Source organism: Pseudophryne corroboree, chromosome 2 (assembly GCF_028390025.1).
Source record: "Pseudophryne corroboree isolate aPseCor3 chromosome 2, aPseCor3.hap2, whole genome shotgun sequence".
Taxonomy (NCBI): domain Eukaryota; kingdom Metazoa; phylum Chordata; class Amphibia; order Anura; family Myobatrachidae; genus Pseudophryne; species Pseudophryne corroboree.
Genome location: NC_086445.1, coordinates 115,690,601 through 115,709,167, shown reverse-complemented (window position 1 = coordinate 115,709,167; position 18,567 = coordinate 115,690,601). Strand labels below are relative to the sequence as shown.

The following is an 18,567-nucleotide window of genomic DNA, read 5'->3' as shown; positions in this document are numbered from 1 at the left end:
TCTACTGCTCACCCGATATTGAGGAGACCAGAGGTGACTGAGCAGTGGAGCCGAGGAGTGTATAAGCTCGCTCCTTCGGGCTGCGGCCTTCCCCTCCACCTTATGCCGGGATCCGCAGCACAGCGCACCCCGTCCACGGGCATCCCGGACCACACGGAGAGACCCAGCGTGACGTGAAGCGGCTAGAGGTGTCCTCCACTAGACATCCCCGCTCTGCTGGACCCCTCCTTTTGCTGTGGATTAGCGGCAAATGGCCGGCTAGTTTACTGTGCTCCCCTGGGACTCTGTAGTGTGACTGGAGCGGCACACATGCAGCGGTGGCCATCTTAAGGTCTGTAATCCTAATTTTGTGCTCTCCTGCCAACTAAACAATATATCAAGGTGCACTATTACTGGGACCCTCTCTCTTCTATATCTGGATAGGTGTGTGCTATATCTGGATCCTTTATAACTGAGCAGTGCAAGCCCTTATTTACATGTTATAAATATATGCTGTGCCATCCTGGCACTCTGACCATAATAACCAGGCACCAGATGACACCCTGCGGGCTAGTGTTTTTTCCTGTCTTGTCACTCTGCTCAGAGTTGCATGTGTGACTCTTGTATTACTCTTTTTTCCATCTTCTGAGCCTGGGAGCCCATTGCTACAGCAAACAATTTTCTTCTTCCGATACATACTTACTGGTATATACAACAAACTTGTGCGAGAATACATTCTCGGTTATGAACCGTAGCAAAAACCACGTGAGGACAAGACTAAGTGACTCTCACCTGTGCGACATCTTGCGCATCAAAACCACTATTTCTCTGACGTCCTAGTGGATGCTGGGAACTCCGTAAGGACCATGGGGAATAGCGGCTCCGCAGGAGACTGGGCACAAAAGTAAAGCTTTAGGACTACCTGGTGTGCACTGGCTCCTCCCCCTATGACCCTCCTCCAAGCCTCAGTTAAATTTTTGTGCCCGGCCGAGAAGGGTGCATTCTAGGAGGCTCTCCTGAGTTTCTTAGTAAAAGTTTAGTTTTAGGTTTTTTATTTTCAGTGAGACCTGCTGGCAACAGGCTCACTGCATCGAGGGACTAAGGGGAGAAGAAGCGAACCTGCCTGCTTGCAGCCAGCTTGGGCTTCTTGGCTACTGGACACCATTAGCTCCAGAGGGACCGAACACAGGCCCAGCCTCGGAGTCCGGTCCCAGAGCCGCGCCGCCGGCCCCCTTACAGAGCCAGAAGCAAGAAGAGGTCCGGAAAATCGGCGGCAGAAGACATCAGTCTTCACCAAGGTAGCGCACAGCACTGCAGCTGTGCGCCATTGCTCCTCAGGCACACTTCACACTCCGGTCACTGAGGGTGCAGGGCGCTGGGGGGGGGCGCCCTGAGCAGCAATAGAAACACCTTGGCTGGCGAAAATACATCACATATAACCCCCAGGGCTATATGGATGTATTTTAACCCCTGCCAGAATACAGCAAAAAGCGGGAGAAAAGTCCGCCGAGAAGGGGGCGGAGCCTATCTCCTCAGCACACGGGCGTCATTTTCCCTCACAGCTTTGCTGGAAGGACGTCTCCCTGACTCTCCCCTGCAGTCCTGCACTACAGAAAAGGGTAAAACAAGAGAGGGGGGCACTAATTAGGTGCAGTATAAATAAAACAGCAGCTATAAGGGGAAAAACACTTCTATAAGGTTATCCCTGTATATATATAGCGCTCTGGTGTGTGCTGGCATACTCTCCCTCTGTCTCCCCAAAGGGCTAGTGGGGTCCTGTCCTCTATCAGAGCATTCCCTGTGTGTGTGCTGTGTGTCGGTACGATTGTGTCGACATGTATGAGGAGGAAAATGGTGTGGAGGCGGAGCAATTGCCTGTAATGGAGATGTCACCCCCTAGGGAGTCGACACCTGAGTGGCTGAGCTTATGGAAGGAATTACGTGACAGTGTCAGCTCTTTACAAAAGACGGTTGATGACATGAGACAGCCGGCTACTCAGCTCGTGCCTGTCTAGGCGTCTCAAAAGCCATCAGGGGCTCTAAAACGCCCGTTACCTCAGATGGCAGATACAGACGCTGACACGGATACTGACTCCAGTGTCGACGATGAAGAGACGAATGTGACTTCCAGTAGGGCCACACGTTACATGATTGATGCTATGAAAAATGTTTTACATATTTCTGATAATACAAGTACCACTAAAAAGGGTATTATGTTTGGTGAGAAAAAACTGCATGTAGTTTTTCCTGCATCTGAGGAATTAAATGAAGTGTGTGATGAAGCGTGGGTTTCCCCCGATAAAAAACTGATAATTCCTAAAAGGTTATTAGCATCATACCCCTTCCCGCCAGAGGATAGGGCACGTTGGGAAACACCCCCTAAGGTGGATAAAGCGCTCACACGTTTGTCAAAACAGGTGGCACTACCGTCTCCTGATAGGGCCGCCCTTAAGGAACCTGCTGACAGAAAGCAGGAGAATATCCTAAAATGTATATACACTCACACGGGTGTTATACTGCGACCAGCAATCGCCTCAGCCTGGATGTGCAGTGCTGGGGTGGCTTGGTCGGATTCCCTGACTGACAATATTGATACCCTAGATAGGGACAGTATATTACTGACTATAGAGCATTTGAAAGATGCATTTCTATATATGCGTGATGCACAGAGGGATATTTGCCGACTGGCATCAAGAGTAAGTGCGCTGTCCATTTCTGCCAGAAGAGGGTTATGGACGAGGCAGTGGTCAGGTGATGCTGATTCCAAAAGGCATATGGAAGTATTGCCTTACAAAGGGGAGGCGTTATTTGGGGTAGGTCTATCAGACCTGGTGGCCACGGCAACTGCTGGGAAATCCACATTTTTACCCCAGGTAGCCTCTCAACATAAGAAGACGCCGTATTATCAGGCGCAGTCCTTTCGGCCCCATAAGGGCAAGCGGGCAAAAGGCTCCTCGTTTCTGCCCCGTGGCAGAGGGAGAGGAAAAAGGCTGCAGCAAACAGCCAGTTCCCAGGAACAGAAGCCCTCTCCCGTTTTCTGCCAAGTCCTCAGCATGACGCTGGGGCTTTACAAGCGGACTCAGGCACTCCCCTAAAGTCTGCTTTACCGACGTCTCCCTCCGACAGGGAGGCGGTATTGGAAGCCATTCACAAGCTGTATTCCCAGCAGGTGATAATCAAGATACCCCTCCTGCAACAGGGACAGGGGTATTATTCCACGCTGTTTGTGGTACCGAAGCCGGACGGCTCGGTGAGACCTATTTTAAATCTGAAATCCTTGAACACTTACATACACAGGTTCAAATTCAAGATGGAGTCACTCAGAGCGGTGATTGCGAACTTGGAAGAAGGGGATTATATGGTGTCTTTGGACATCAAGGAGGCTTACCTCCATGTCCCAATTTACCCTTCTCACCAAGGATACCTCAGGTTTGTGGTACAGAACTGTCACTATCAGTTTCAGACGCTGCCGTTTGGTTTGTCCACGGCACCCCGGGTCTTTACCAAGGTAATGGCCGAAATGATGATACTCCTTCGAAGGAAGGGAGTTTTAGTTATCCCGTACTTGGACGATCTCCTGATAAGGGCAAGATCCAGGGAACAATTGGTAGTCGGGGTAGCACTATCTCAAGTAGTGTTGCGGCAACACGGTTGGATTCTCAATATTCCAAAATCGCAGCTGATCCCGACGACACGTCTTCTATTCCTAGGGATGATCCTGGACACAGTCCAGAAAAAGGTGTTTCTCCCGGAGGAGAAAGCCAGGGAGTTATCCGAACTAGTCAGAAACCTCCTAAAACCAGGCCAAGTGTCAGTACATCAATGCACAAGGGTCCTGGGAAAAATGGTGGCTTCCTACGAAGCAATCCCTTTCGGCAGATTCCACGCAAGAACTTTCCAGTGGGACCTGCTGGACAAATGGTCCGGATCGCATCTTCAGATGCATCAGCGGATAACCCTGTCACCAAAGACAAGGGTGTCTCTCCTGTGGTGGTTGCAGAGTGCTCATCTTCTAGAGGGCCGCAGATTCGGCATTCAGGACTGGGTCCTGGTGACCACGGATGCCAGCCTGCGAGGCTGGGGAGCAGTCACATAGGGAAGAAATTTCCAGGGCTTGTGGCCAAGCCTGGAGACATCACTTCACATAAATATCCTGGAGCTGAGGGCCATTTACAATGCCCTAAGCCAAGCAAGACCTCTGCTTCAAGGTCAGCCGGTGCTGATCCAGTCGGACAACATCACGGCAGTCGCCCACGTGAACAGACAGGGCGGCACAAGAAGCAGGAGGGCAATGGCAGAAGCTGCAAGGATTCTTCGCTGGGCGGAAAATCATGTGATAGCACTGTCAGCAGTGTTCATTCCGGGAGTGGACAACTGGGAAGCAGACTTCCTCAGCAGGCACGACCTCCACCCGGGAGAGTGGGGACTTCACCCAGAAGTCTTCCACATGATTGTAAACCGTTGGAAAAAACCAAAGGTGGACATGATGGCGTCCCGCCTCAACAAAAAATTGGACAGGTATTGCGCCAGGTCAAGGGACCCTCAGGCAATAGCTGTGGACGCTCTGGTATCACCATGGGTGTACCAGTCAGTGTATGTGTTTCCCTCCTCTGCCTCTCATACCCAAGGTACTGAGAATTATAAGACGGAGAGGAGTAAGAACTATACTCGTGGCTCCGGATTGGCCAAGAAGGACTTGGTACCCGGAACTTCGAGAGATGCTCACAGAGGACCCGTGGCCTCTACCTCTAAGAAGGGACCTGCTCCAGCAAGGACCCTGTCTGTTCCAAGACTTACCGCGGCTGCGTTTGACGGCATGGCGGTTGAACGCCGGATCCTGAAGGAAAAAGGCATTCCGGAAGAAGTCATTCCTACCCTGATCAAAGCCAGGAAGGATGTGACCGCAAAGCATTATCACCGCATTTGGCGGAAATATGTTGCGTGGTGCGAGGCCAGGAAGGCCCCAACGGAGGAATTTCAACTGGGTCGATTCCTGCATTTCCTGCAAACAGGAGTGTCTATGGGCCTAAAATTAGGATCCATTAAGGTTCAGATTTCGGCCCTGTCGATTTTCTTCCAGAAAGAACTGGCTTCAGTTCCTGAAGTTCAGACGTTTGTCAAGGGGGTGCTGCATATACAGCCTCCTTTTGTGCCTCCAGTGGCACCTTGGGATCTCAATGTAGTTTTGGGGTTCCTAAAATCACATTGGTTTGAACCGCTTAAATCTGTGGATTTGAAATATCTCACGTGGAAAGTGGTCAGGCTGTTGGCCCTGGCTTCGGCCAGGCGCGTGTCAGAATTGGCGGCTTTATCTTATAAAAGCCCTTACCTGATTTTTCATACGGACAGGGCAGAATTGAGGACTCGTCCACAATTTCTCCCTAAGGTGGTTTCAGCGTTTCACCTGAACTAGCCTATTGTGGTGCCTGCGGCTACTAGGGACTTGGAGGACTCCAAGTTGCTGGACGTTGTCAGGGCCCTGAAAATATATGTTTCCAGGACGGCTGGAGTCAGAAAATCTGACTCCCTGTTTATCCTGTATGCACCCAACAAGCTGGGTGCTCCTGCTTCTAAGCAGACTATTGCTCGTGGGATTTGTAGTACAATTCAGCTTGCACATTCTGTGGCAGGCCTGCCACAGCCAAAATCTGTAAAAGCCCATTCCACAAGGAAGGTGGGCTCATCTTGGGCGGCTGCCCGAGGGGTCTCTGCTTTACAACTTTGCCGAGCAGCTACTTGGTCAGGGGCAAACACGTTTGCTAAATTCTACAAATTTGATACCCTGGCTGAGGAGGACCTGGAGTTCTCTCACTCGGTGCTGCAGAGTCATCCGCACTCTCCCGCCCGTTTGGGAGCTTTGGTATAATCCCCATGGTCCTTACGGAGTTCCCAGCATCCACTAGGACGTCAGAGAAAATAAGAATTTACTTACCGATAATTCTATTTCTCGTAGTCCGTAGTGGATGCTGGGCGCCCATCCCAAGTGCGGATTGTCTGCAATACTTGTACATAGTTATTGTTAACTAAATCGGGTTATTGTTGTTGTGAGCCATCTTTCCAGAGGCTCCTCTGTTATCATGCTGTTAACTGGGTTCAGATCACAAGTTGTACGGTGTGATTGGTGTGGCTGGTATGAGTCTTACCCGGGATTCAAAATCCTTCCTTATTGTGTACGCTCGTCCGGGCACAGTATCCTAACTGAGGCTTGGAGGAGGGTCATAGGGGGAGGAGCCAGTGCACACCAGGTAGTCCTAAAGCTTTACTTTTGTGCCCAGTCTCCTGCGGAGCCGCTATTCCCCATGGTCCTTACGGAGTTCCCAGCATCCACTACGGACTACGAGAAATAGAATTATCGGTAAGTAAATTCTTATTTTTTGAGCCAGACCTGGCCTATTTATTGCAGTCGAGATCTCAGTATCACCCTTCATATTAGAGCAGGTAAGACAAGTTATTTGTTTAGTCTTCTGAGGTGATTAATGGTTCAAAGAATGTCAGGCTGACATCACCAAATCTGGCCCTCTTTGCAAAAAGTTTGGACACCCCTGATCTATGGAGTAAATTTACTAAGGCCGAGATTGGCCATAATCCTGCACCTCTGGCAATCTCGGACTCCATTACATCCCGCCGCAAGTGTCTATAACCATAGGGCTCTTTCTTGTTCTCTTTCATCTCTCTTGGCTCCTTGGTAGTGATGATGTCAGGAGGTGGTCTGTGCTGGCACAGGGTCACAGGCGGTGGCAGGACTGGAGGGTGCAGGTGCAGTACAGATGGGCAGCAAGGGCCTGGGAGAAGTGACAGCTGAGCCCAATGTGGTTATATCCCTGAACGGGGTGCATATTTGGGACACTGGGGCAATGAAGGAGAGTCCCCTTAGGGCCCCGATCCCGGTGGTGACTGCCTACGTTGTCTCTCGTATTTCTGACACTGCTGGACTAAACCCCTCGCAATTATTTTTGTTTAGACCAACCTTCATGGAATCCAGTAGGAGGTAGGATTCCAAATTACCCAGAAACAATAAGAATTTACTCACCGGTAATTCTATTTCACGTAGTCCGTAGTGGATGCTGGGAACTCCGTAAGGACCATGGGGAATAGCTGCTCCGCAGGAGACTGGGCTCAACTAAGAAAGATTTAGGACTACCTGGTGTGCACTGGCTCCTCCCTCGAAGCCCCTCCTCCAGACCTCAGTTAGGAAACTGTGCCCGGAAGAGCTGACACAATAAGGAAAGGATTTGGAATCCCGGGTAAGACTCATACCAGCCACACCAATCACACCGTACAACTCGTAATACTATACCCAGTGAACAGTATGAATAACAACTGAGCCTCTCAACAGATGGCTCCAAACAATAACCCTTTAGTTAGGCAATAACTATATACAAGTATTGCAGACAATCCGCACTTGGGATGGGCGCCCAGCATCCACTACGGACTACGAGAAATAGAATTACCGGTGAGTATATTCTTATTTTCTCTGACGTCCTAGTGGATGCTGGGAACTCCGTAAGGACCATGGGGATTATACCAAAGCTCCCAAACGGGCGGGAGAGTGCGGATGACTCTGCAGCACCGAATGAGCAAACTCAAGGTCCTCCTCAGCCAGGGTATCAAACTTGTAGTATTTAGCAAATGTGTTTGAACCCGACCAAGTAGCAGCTCGGCAAAGTTGTAAAGCCCAGACCCCTCGGGCAGCCGCCCAAGATGAGCCCACTTTCCTCGTGGAATGGGCTTTTACAGATTTAGGATGCGGCAGTCCAGCCGCAGAATGTGCAAGTTGAATCGTACTACAGATCCAGCGAGCAATAGACTGCTTAGAAGCAGGAGCACCCAGCTTGTTGGGCGCATACAGGATAAATAGCGAGTCAGTTTTTCTGACTCCAGCCGTCCTGGAAACATAGATTTTCAGGGCCCTGACTACGTCCAGCAACTTGGAATCCTCCAAGTCCTTAGTAGCCGCAGGCACCACAATAGGTTGGTTCAAATGAAAAGCTGATACCACCTTAGGAAGAAATTGGGGGCGAGTCCTCAATTCCGCCCTATCCATATGGAAAATCAGATAAGGGCTTTTACATGACAAAGCCGCCATTTCTGACACACGCCTAGCCGAAGCCAAGGCCAACAGCATGACCACTTTCCACGTGAGATATTTTAGTTCCACGGATTTAAGTGGCTCAAACCAATGTGACTTAAGGAAATCCAACACCACGTTGAGATCCCAAGGTGCCACTGGAGGCACAAAAGGGGGCTGTATATGCAGCACTCCTTTAACAAACGTCTGAACTTCAGGCAGTGAAGCCAGTTCTTTTTGGAAGAAAATCGACAGAGCCGAAATCTGGACCTTAATGGAACCTAATTTGAGGCCCATAGTCACCCCTGACTGTAGGAAGTGCAGAAATCGACCCAGCTGAAATTCCTCCGTTGGGGCCCTTCTGGCCTCACACCACGCAACATATTTTCGCCATAGCTTTAATCAGCGTAGGGATGACTTCCTCCGGAATGCCCTTTTCCTTCAGGATCCGGCGTTCAACCGCCATGCCGTCAAACGCAGTCGCTGTAAGTCTTGGAACAGACAGGGCCCCTGCTGCAGCAGGTCCTGTCTGAGCGGCAGAGGCCATGGTTCCTCTGATATAATTTCTTGAAGTTCTGAGTACCAAGCTCTTCTTGGCCAATCCGGAACAATGATTATAGTTCTTACTCCTCTCCTTCTTATTATCCTCAGTACATTGGGTATGAGAGGAAGAGGAGGGAACACATAAACCGACTGGTACACCCACGGTGTCACTAAAGCGTCCACAGCTATCGCCTGAGGGTCCCTTGACCTGGCGCAATATCTTTTTAGCTTTTTGTTGAGGCGGGACGCCATCATGTCCACCTGTGGCCTTTCCCACCGGTGTACAATCATTTGGAAGACTTCTGGATGAAGTCCCCACTCTCCCGGGTGGAGGTCGTGTCTGCTGAGAAAGTCTGCTTCCCAGTTGTCCACTCCGGGAATGAACACTGCTGACAGTGCTAACACATGATTTTCCGCCCATCGGAGAATCCTTGTGGCTTCTGCCATTGCCATCCTGCTTCTTGTGCCGCCCTGTCGGTTTACATGGGCGACCGCCGTGATGTTGTCTGACTGGATCAGCACCGGCTGGTGTTGAAGCAGGGGTCTTGCCTGACTTAGGGCATTGTAAATGGCCCTTAGTTCCAGAATATTTATGTGTAGGGAAGTCTCCTGACTCGACCATTGTCCCTGGAAGTTTCTTCCCTGAGTGACTGCTTGAAAGGATTTGACCTTATTTTCTTTAACCCTCGATGTGATGGCCTTACAGACGTCTGGAGTGTAAACTTTTAACCACAAGGTACATGCACAGACAAGCAGTTAAAATTCACACTGTTTATTATAAAGTTAACAAGAGTATATAAGACAATGCATATGGGTGGAACTGACAAGTGTAAAAGGGCTCATTGGCTTAGGGGTAGGTGCCTGGGTGGGGTACGTAGGGGTGGTTAATACTTGACATAACATAATTGGATATAGCAGTTGCCAGGCAGATGTTATATATGTTGCATCAGGCGAAACTTAACAAAGGATCTTTTAGTAACACACAGAAGTAGAAAAAGCAGGTTTCATCTAGTAGAGAGCTGACCTTGGATGCCAGACCCACACAAGCCTGGTATCTGTATGAGAGACAAAGGCATCTAACACAGGGCAGCAGCATCCATTGCAAACACATAAGAGTTCATAAAGCATGTTTTAACCCTTCACTAGGGAAATAGAAATATTCACTTTTACACTGTAATTATTATAAGGAAACTGATCATATAAAAAGTAATATGTACAAAGACAGAAGAGGTAACCCTTCAATCCCCTCTTAGAATCATGATTATTATATGACATGATTCTTGAGTGAGGCTCCTTTCTTGTTCCTCCAGTTCTTGAGATATTGGACATAATCGTCGGGTCCCTTACTATCAGAGGAGGTGACAGGACTGGTGGTTATGTCATAATACATCAGGGCCTTATCAATGCCTTTGGAGGTAAGTTTCTTTCCACAGGGAATTACACAATAAACTATAATGCCTAAAAGAATTAAAGTTATGAGTTTAAATATGCTTATTTGCACAAGAGCCTGTTTCCAATTTTCAAACCACCCAAAATATTGGCTCCATGGGTTATCAATACCTGAATTTTTCTTAAGTTCTATGGATAAGGTTTCTAACTTGTTTATGGCTAAAGTAACCTTACCATTGGGACCAGTGTTGTCAGGAATATATGTACAACAGCCTTCCACCTTACTAATGTAAACACATGTACCGCCTTTTTCTGCTAGGATCATGTCAAGGGCCATTCTATTTTGGAATGTCATTTGGGAAGTGGCTTCTAGCTGTTCAGCTATACCTTTAAGAGCATCTTTGGTATCATTAACAAATCTTTGTTGATTATAATATATATAATTAATCCAGGCTACGTTTTTATTTACAGTTTCCCACATATGTAATAAATGTCGCCTAATGATCTAGTTTGGTTGACTAAAACAGTTGTTCTTTTATTTGCACAATACCCTGGTGGGAAGGTTTTTAAATTTCTCCCTGGGGTGATGTTAGATGTATAACAGGTATAGTTTCCAGGATATATGGTTATGGTGCTTCCTGGGTTGGGATTTTTTGACAATATGGGATATTCCCTTTTCCACATTTCGCACTGACTGTCATTTGTTTTGGTGTCATTAAAAAGGCTGAAAAAAACAATTTTCTTGTTCTAGGGGTATATTAAGGGGCACTGTACCTAGGTGGGGCCTAGATTTGCCACAGACATAGTTGCTTTTATTGTGTTTGTTAGCACTATACTTCATCCATTCCAACCAAAAATTAATGTCAGAGAAACCAGTTTCAATAGCTAGGGTGTCTTCAAAGGTAGGGTTAGTAATAGCCACCATATCTTTAAAAGTGGCAATATGGGGCTTTAAAGGTTTGTTTTGGGGAGCAATTTTAGGCTGGTATTTTGGGTTTTTATACATATCCCATAAATAAAACATTTGCTTGCACTATAATACCCTGCTTGCCACCATATACCAAGTACATAAGTCTCATTGTCGCTTCTGCTAGGGTTCACTATGTTTAGTCTAAACCTGTATGAATTTGGGCCTTCATCCATCTTATGAATGGATAGTCTAGAAAGTAGGGGTACTCCATATTTGCTCCATCTATTCTTTGCAAACGATGGGCCATATTTCCAATCTACTCCTGTATTCCACCCCACAGCTTCCCAGGAATTACAATTAGATCCATAATATCTATTGTCATAGTACCATTCGTCAGTAACACAAATATATACTGTCTCAGACATTCCTGATTTCCTCCTTTGTTGTATATAATATTTGTCATCAGCAATTTTGGGGAACATAAAATAGTCAAGGATATATGTGGCTACGTGTGTATTGGAGGAATTGTACCACAAGGTGGGGATCCCATTAGTCTGTGTAATATCAACCTCACATATTGTGTGGTGAGTGAGGGCCAGTAGGGCTATCAAGGTAGTCCCCAGGATAAAGATAGGGGACAGGTTCCTCATCTTCTTCTGTTCTTCTTTCTTCGCTAGGTGGGAGGTCAGGGCTGTCTGCCCCGGTTCGTACCTCACTGGAATCACTTGCTTCCCTCTCTAGGTCTGGTCTAGGAACCTTTTTTTTTACTCGGGATGCATGGATCCAGGTAGGACTTTCCTCTGTCAGGACTGCTGTTCGGGTAACTGCTACGACCTCTGTCTCTGGACCATAGGTGAAGTCTCCTGGGCTCTTGTTCCTGGGGAGCACCTTCACCACGACTCTGTCTCCGACTTTAAAGGGGTGTGTAGGTTCCTGTGGATTCAAAGGGTTTTTACAAACAACCTCATGTTCAATTTCATTCAGTTTTGTTATCAGGGACCTGACATACTCTTCTCTGATGAGTTCTAGATCTCCTTCCTGTATTACTAGTGGTTTCCTAGCCCAGGGTGTAGGAAAAGGGTCTACCCATTAGTATTTCAAAGGGTGAGTATCCTAGAGTTTTCTGTGGGGTATTCAAGATGCTGGCGCTTAGCTTTATTAGGGTTGTTCCTGAGGCAAGTGATGCATCTGCTAACATACTGGTCCACAAGTGATTTGGCATTAGTAACATAAAAATCACTGGTTAGTAGGAGGAGTGTTGTGGCTTCACCACGGTGACCAACACCACGGCACTGGGCAACGAGCAAAGGGGCACTGGACTGGGGTATACAGGGTTTCCCCTCTTTGCAGATTAATCCTGATTTAGGATTTTTTCTGCAGAATTGGGTAAGTCCAGTCGGAGAGATCAGTATTAGTCGCAGCAGCTTGAAGTTGAGTGAGCAGATGGACGTTGTCAAGGGAGGGACATGCTCTAGTGAGTGCAATGAGTTCTGCAGCTTGCGCGGACTGATAAGGTATTGGTAGGGTTTCCAACACAGTATCAGGGAGGGTGACAATGGCATAGCCAGCCTGGTATGTATTGTCATTGGGCCTACTACATGAGCCGTCAACAAAAACTACGTCTGCGCCTGGTATGGGAACGGGAGACATGTCAAGTCTGGGAGAAGTTTCAGCTTCAATAGAAGCAGCACAGTCATGTAGGTCGGGTGGTTCATCCTCGGGACCTTTCAAGCCTAAAAGGGCATTGAGAATGGGTGCAGGGCCAGAAGAACCAGCAGTGTACTTAATGGTAAGGGTAGGGTTACTCAAAAGGAGTACTTCATATCCACTAAGGCGTTGTGCTGACATGTGCTGTGTGTAAGCCTTTAAGTATTGCCAGGACATCATGTGTGGTGTGGAGTACTGTGATGTGGCCTAAAGTGAGGGTAGTGGCCATTTCTGCAACCATTGCACAGGCTGCCAAAGCCCTGAGGCAGGCAGGCATACCTTGCACAGACACTGGCATGACTTTGGAAAAAAAATGCCACGGGGCGCAACTTCCCTCCATGAAACTGTGTGAGCACCCCCGCCATGGTTTTACAATTGTCCCTTGCATATAGATGGAAAGGTAGTACATAACTGGGGAGGCCAAGTGCCGGACTTTTCATCAACATACATTTTAAACTTTCATATGCAGTTAACATTTCTTGTGACCATTGTACAGTTTTAGGTTTGTCCTTCAGTGTGGCTTGTCTCAAAATGTTATCACAATAAGAGCAATCAGATATCCACTGTCTGCAGTAATTTACCATACCCAGGAAGGACAGTAGTTCCTTCTGGGTAGTTGGGGTGACCAGGCCCAATACAGACTGTATGCATTGTGGACTGACTTTTCTCTCTCCCTGAGTGAGCACAAAACCTAAGTAATCAACATGCTTTTTACACCATTGCATTTTTATTTTGGACACCTTGTGTCCACATTCACAAAGCCAGTTTAGTAATGAAACACCATCCTCTCGGCAGGCCTCCTCAGTTTTACTACAGAGCAGCAGATCATCTGCATACTGTAGCAGGACTGAACCATGGTGAGGTTGCCAGGGCCTCAATGTGGCCTGGAGACAACAGGTGCGTCAATAATCTGCACCAGGCAAGTTGTTTACCCTCAAAAGAAAAGGCAAAAAGTAATTGTGTCTGTGAATCTACAGGTATGCTGAAAAAAAAGGCATTCTTCAACACTCAGAAAATCTGTAAGAGAAGAACGCAGCATCTGCAGGGATTGCAGAAATGAGTGAGTTTACATCTGGAACAATTGGTGCAATTGGGACAATTAACTGATTGATCGCTCTGAGATCCTGTACAAATCCCATACTACCATCAGCTTTGGCAACAGGGTTCACAGGAGTACAGTATGGTGATACAATATGTCTGAGAATACCCTGTTGTAAGAATTGCTGTATCATGGGGCGGAGACCTTCTATCTTTTCTGGTGAGAGGGGGTATTGCATAAGTCAGAACACAAAACACTGGCTGCTGCACCGCTGTCCACTAAAAAGGGAATTTTACTTCCATTTATAATAAGTGGCAGCAGAGGTGAATCTCACTATGACGGGAGAGTTGAATAAAGGCTGGGATACCCTCCTCCGGGCCCCGTCAGTGCGCGGGGTCTTTGGAATGTTCCCTGACTGCGGGGTTGGTTCTGTCTGTCAAAGCGTCTGGAGCTCTGATAGTTATGAGTGGGCGCAGGTTTCTTTTTACAAGCTACAGCGACAGGCAAAAAAAACACAGGCAAAAAAAACTTCCTTCATATGTGTATAGCTGCGTCCTTTGCAAGTTTTGCGTAAATAAGATATACAGCCATCGAGGGTAATGGTGGGCTTGGGACAGTGTTTTACTATTATCTAAACTCTGGGTTATTGGTGCGTTAGGGATAGAGCTAGTGGACGCACCCTCCAGCAGTGAAGTTGGAAGCGATCCCATTTAGTGTGAAAGGGTTACTGCTGCCAAGAGATTTGTGTCTCTGAGCGCAGGATACATTGGAATGCAAAAGGGGGGGGGGGGGCGAGAGGGATTTCAAAGACTTACAATTCCTCTGCAGCTTCGCTTCTGTGCTATTGGAAACTGACATTTTTTCTTAAATCTCCATATAGAAAAGGTAATTACTGCCTTCCCGTAGGAATGGGTCCCGTCCTGCTTTCTCTGTCCATCCCGCTAAATTATCCACCCATGGGTTAACTAAATAATACTCTGAGGTAGAGTTACGGGCAACATACATCCTGCATGTCTCACCAGGGAGGGGCGGGGGATATGCAGTTTTTTTACTCTGACTAGAGCCCATTGTCAGACAGTAATATAAATCAACAGTACAACTTTTTAAAAGAAAATTATCTAAAATATACGACACTCTACTTATACATAGGTCCCTCCCATAGTAAAAATGCAATCTACACCAGCTTTCTACGCAATTTCCACAACAACCCACAACAACTGTCTATGCAATATCACAACAAAAATGCAGTTTACAAAAAAAACCTTCTATGCAATTTCACAACAAAAAGACTTTCTATGAAATTTCACAACAAAAAAAATGCAATTTACAAAAACTTTCTATGCATGCATTAGCTAACACCAGTTAATTAGTCGTTGACAATATCACAATATTATCTGTATAATGAGAACATGAAATCTTTTGACGGGTACGCTTACCTTCGTACAAGATGTCAGAAAAAATACAGCGTTTTAGACAGGAAGCAAGAAAAGTGTTTGAGTAAAGATATCTGGCAGACGAAAACTTACCAGCCGTCTGGACCAAATATAAGAACTTATCTCACTACAAACATACAAAAATATATAGGCGATCAAATCGGGGTATTCTCTACGTTACGTATAGACTCCCAGGTCTATTTTTAAGTATCCCAGATACTAACGTCTTTGGAGAAGTGCGCTCGGACCCCTGGTCCCTTCTCAGACGTATCTTTAAGTCCCAGACATTAAAGATTCTATGGTATCCCTGATACCTGTTTTAAAAACTTCGTAATATTAAGTCCCGGACTTAAATATTACCTTGTCACGTGTTCCCGGAACACTGACACGGATTCAGCTTCAGTGTATGACCGCAATCCCGCATAGCAAAGACAGACAATAAATCTTCTATCTTTATTATTCGGGGACGATCACTGAATCCCGGACATAACCCCCAGCTGAAAGGATTTGACCTTATTTTCTTTAACCCTCGATGTGATGGCCTTACAGACGTCTGGAGTGTAAACTTTTAACCACAAGGTACATGCACAGACAAGCAGTTAAAATTCACACTGTTTATTATAAAGTTAACAAGAGTATATAAGACAATGCATATGGGTGGAACTGACAAGTGTAAAAGGGCTCATTGGCTTAGGGGTAGGTGCCTGGGTGGGGTACGTAGGGGTGGTTAATACTTGACATAACATAATTGGATATAGCAGTTGCCAGGCAGATGTTATATATGTTGCATCAGGCGAAACTTAACAAAGGATCTTTTAGTAACACACAGAAGTAGAAAAAGCAGGTTTCATCTAGTAGAGAGCTGACCTTGGATGCCAGACCCACACAAGCCTGGTATCTGTATGAGAGACAAAGGCATCTAACACAGGGCAGCAGCATCCATTGCAAACACATAAGAGTTCATAAAGCATGTTTTAACCCTTCACTAGGGAAATAGAAATATTCACTTTTACACTGTAATTATTATAAGGAAACTGATCATATAAAAAGTAATATGTACAAAGACAGAAGAGGTAACCCTTCACTGCTCCCCAACCTCGAAGGCTGGCATCCGTGGTCACCAGGATCCAGTCCTGTATGCCGAATCTGCGGCCCTCTAGAAGATGAGCCCTCTGCAGCCACCACAGCAACGACACCCTGGCCCTTGGAGAAAGGGTTATCAGCCGATGCATCTGAAGATGCGATCCGGACCACTTGTCCAACAGATCCCACTGAAAGATCCTTGCATGGAACCTTCCGAATGGAATTGCTTCGTAAGAAGCCACCATCTTTCCCAGGACTCGCGTGCAGTGGTGCACCGACACCTGTTTTGGTTTTAGGAGGTCTCTGACTAGAGATGACAACTCCGTGGCCTTCTCCTCCGGGAGAAACACTTTTTTCTGTTCTGTGTCCAGAACCATCCCCAGGAACAGTAGACGCGTTGAAGGAACCAGCTGCGACTTTGGAATATTCAGGATCCAGCCGTGCTGTTGTAGCACTTCCCGAGCTAGTGCTATTCCGACCAACAACTGTTCCCTGGACCTCGCCTTTATAAGGAGATCGTCCAAGTACGGAATAATTAAAACTCCCTTTTTCCGAAGAAGTATCATCATTTCGGCCATTACCTTGGTAAATACCCTCGGTGCCGTGGACAGACCAAACGGCAACGTCTGGAATTGGTAATGACAGTCCTGTACCACAAATCTGAGGTACTCCTGGTGAGGAGGGTAAATGGGGACATGCAGGTAAGCATCCTTGATGTCCAGTGATACCATGTAATCCCCCTCGTCCAGGCTTGCAATCACCGCTCTGAGCGATTCCATCTTGAACTTGAACCTTCTTATATAAGTGTTCAAGGATTTTAAATTTAAAATGGGTCTCACCGAACCGTCCGGTTTCGGTACCACAAACATTGTGGAATAGTAACCCCGTCCTTGTTGAAGGAGGGGTACCTTGATTATCACCTGCTGAGAATATAGCTTGTGAATCGCCTCCAGCACTGCTTCCCTGTCCGGGGGAGCTGTCGGCAAGGCAGATTTGAGGAAACGGCGAGGGGGAGACGTCTCGAATTCCAGCTTGTACCCCTGAGATACTACTTGTAGAATCCAGGGATCCACCCGTGAGCGAGCCCACTGGTCGCTGAAGTTCTTGAGACGGGCCCCCACCGTACCTGGCTCCGCCTGTGGAGCCCCAGCGTCATGCGGTGGACTTAGAGGAAGCGGGGGAGGACTTTTGTTCCTGGGAACTGGCTGTATGTTGCAGCTTTTTCCCTCTGCCTCTGGGCAGAAAGGACGCGCCTCTAACCTGCTTGCCCTTCTTGGGCTGAAAGGACTGTACCTGATAATACGGTGCTTTCTTTGGCTGTGAGGGAACATGGGGTAAAAATGCTGACTTCCCAGCTGTCACTGTGGAAACAAGGTCCGAGAGACCATCCCCAAACAACTCCTCACCCTTGTAAGGCAAAACTTCCATGTGCCTTTTAGAATCTTCATCTCCTGTCCACTGCCGAGTCCACAATCCTCTCCTGGCAGAAATGGACATTGCGTTTATTTTAGATGCCAGACGGCAAATATCTCTCTGTGCATCTCTCATGTATAAGACAGCGTCTTTAATATGCTCTACGGTTAGCAATATAGTGTCCCTGTCTAGGGTATCAATGTTTTCCGACAGGGAATCAGACCACGCAGCTGCAGCACTGCACATCCATGCTGAAGCAATAGCCGGTCTCAGTATAATTCCTGAGTGTGTATATACAGACTTCAGGATAGCCTCCTGTTTTCTATCCGCAGGCTCCTTTAGGGTGGCCGTGTCCGGAGACGGTAGTGCCTCCTTTTTTAACAGACGTGTGAGCGCTTTATCCACCCTAGGGGATGTCTCCCAACGTGACCTGTCCTCTGGCGGGAAAGGGTACGCCATTAGTAACTTTTTAGAAATTACCAGTTTCTTATCGGGGGAAGCCCACGCTTCTTCACACACTTCATTTAATTCATCAGATGGGGGAAAAACCACTGGTAGCTTTTTCTCCCCAAACATAATACCCTTTTTTGTGGTACCTGGGGTAATATCAGAAATGTGCAACACATTTTTCATTGCCGTAATCATATAACGAGTGGCTCTATTGGAATGTACACTAGTCTCATCGTCGTCGACACTGGAGTCAGTATCCGTGTCGACATCTGTGTCTGCCATCTGAGGTAGTGGGCGTTTTTAGAGCCCCTGATGGCTTTTGAGACGCCTGGGCAGGCACGGGCTGAGCAGCCGGCTGTCCCACATCTGCTATGTCGTCAAACCTTTTATGTAAGGAGTTGACACTGTCGCGTAATTCCTTCCACATGTCCATCCATTCAGGTGTCGACCCCGCAGGGGGTGACATCACATTTATCGGCACCTGCTCCGCCTCCACATAAGCCTCCTCATCAAATATGTCGACACAGCCGTACCGACACTCCGCACACACACA

General features: G+C 47.3%; 1 long non-coding RNA gene across 1 annotated transcript; it reads right to left on the bottom strand.

Annotated features, from left to right (window-relative positions):
• Window positions 1–9,346: 9,346 nt before the first annotated feature.
• Window positions 9,347–16,147, bottom strand: LOC135001994 (uncharacterized). The gene is made up of 2 exons (XR_010203294.1): window positions 14,451–16,147; window positions 9,347–11,822 (listed from the first exon to the last, which is right to left on the bottom strand). It is a non-coding gene; the product is annotated as an uncharacterized LOC135001994 (long non-coding RNA).
• Between the last annotated feature and the right edge of the window lie 2,420 nt (window positions 16,148–18,567).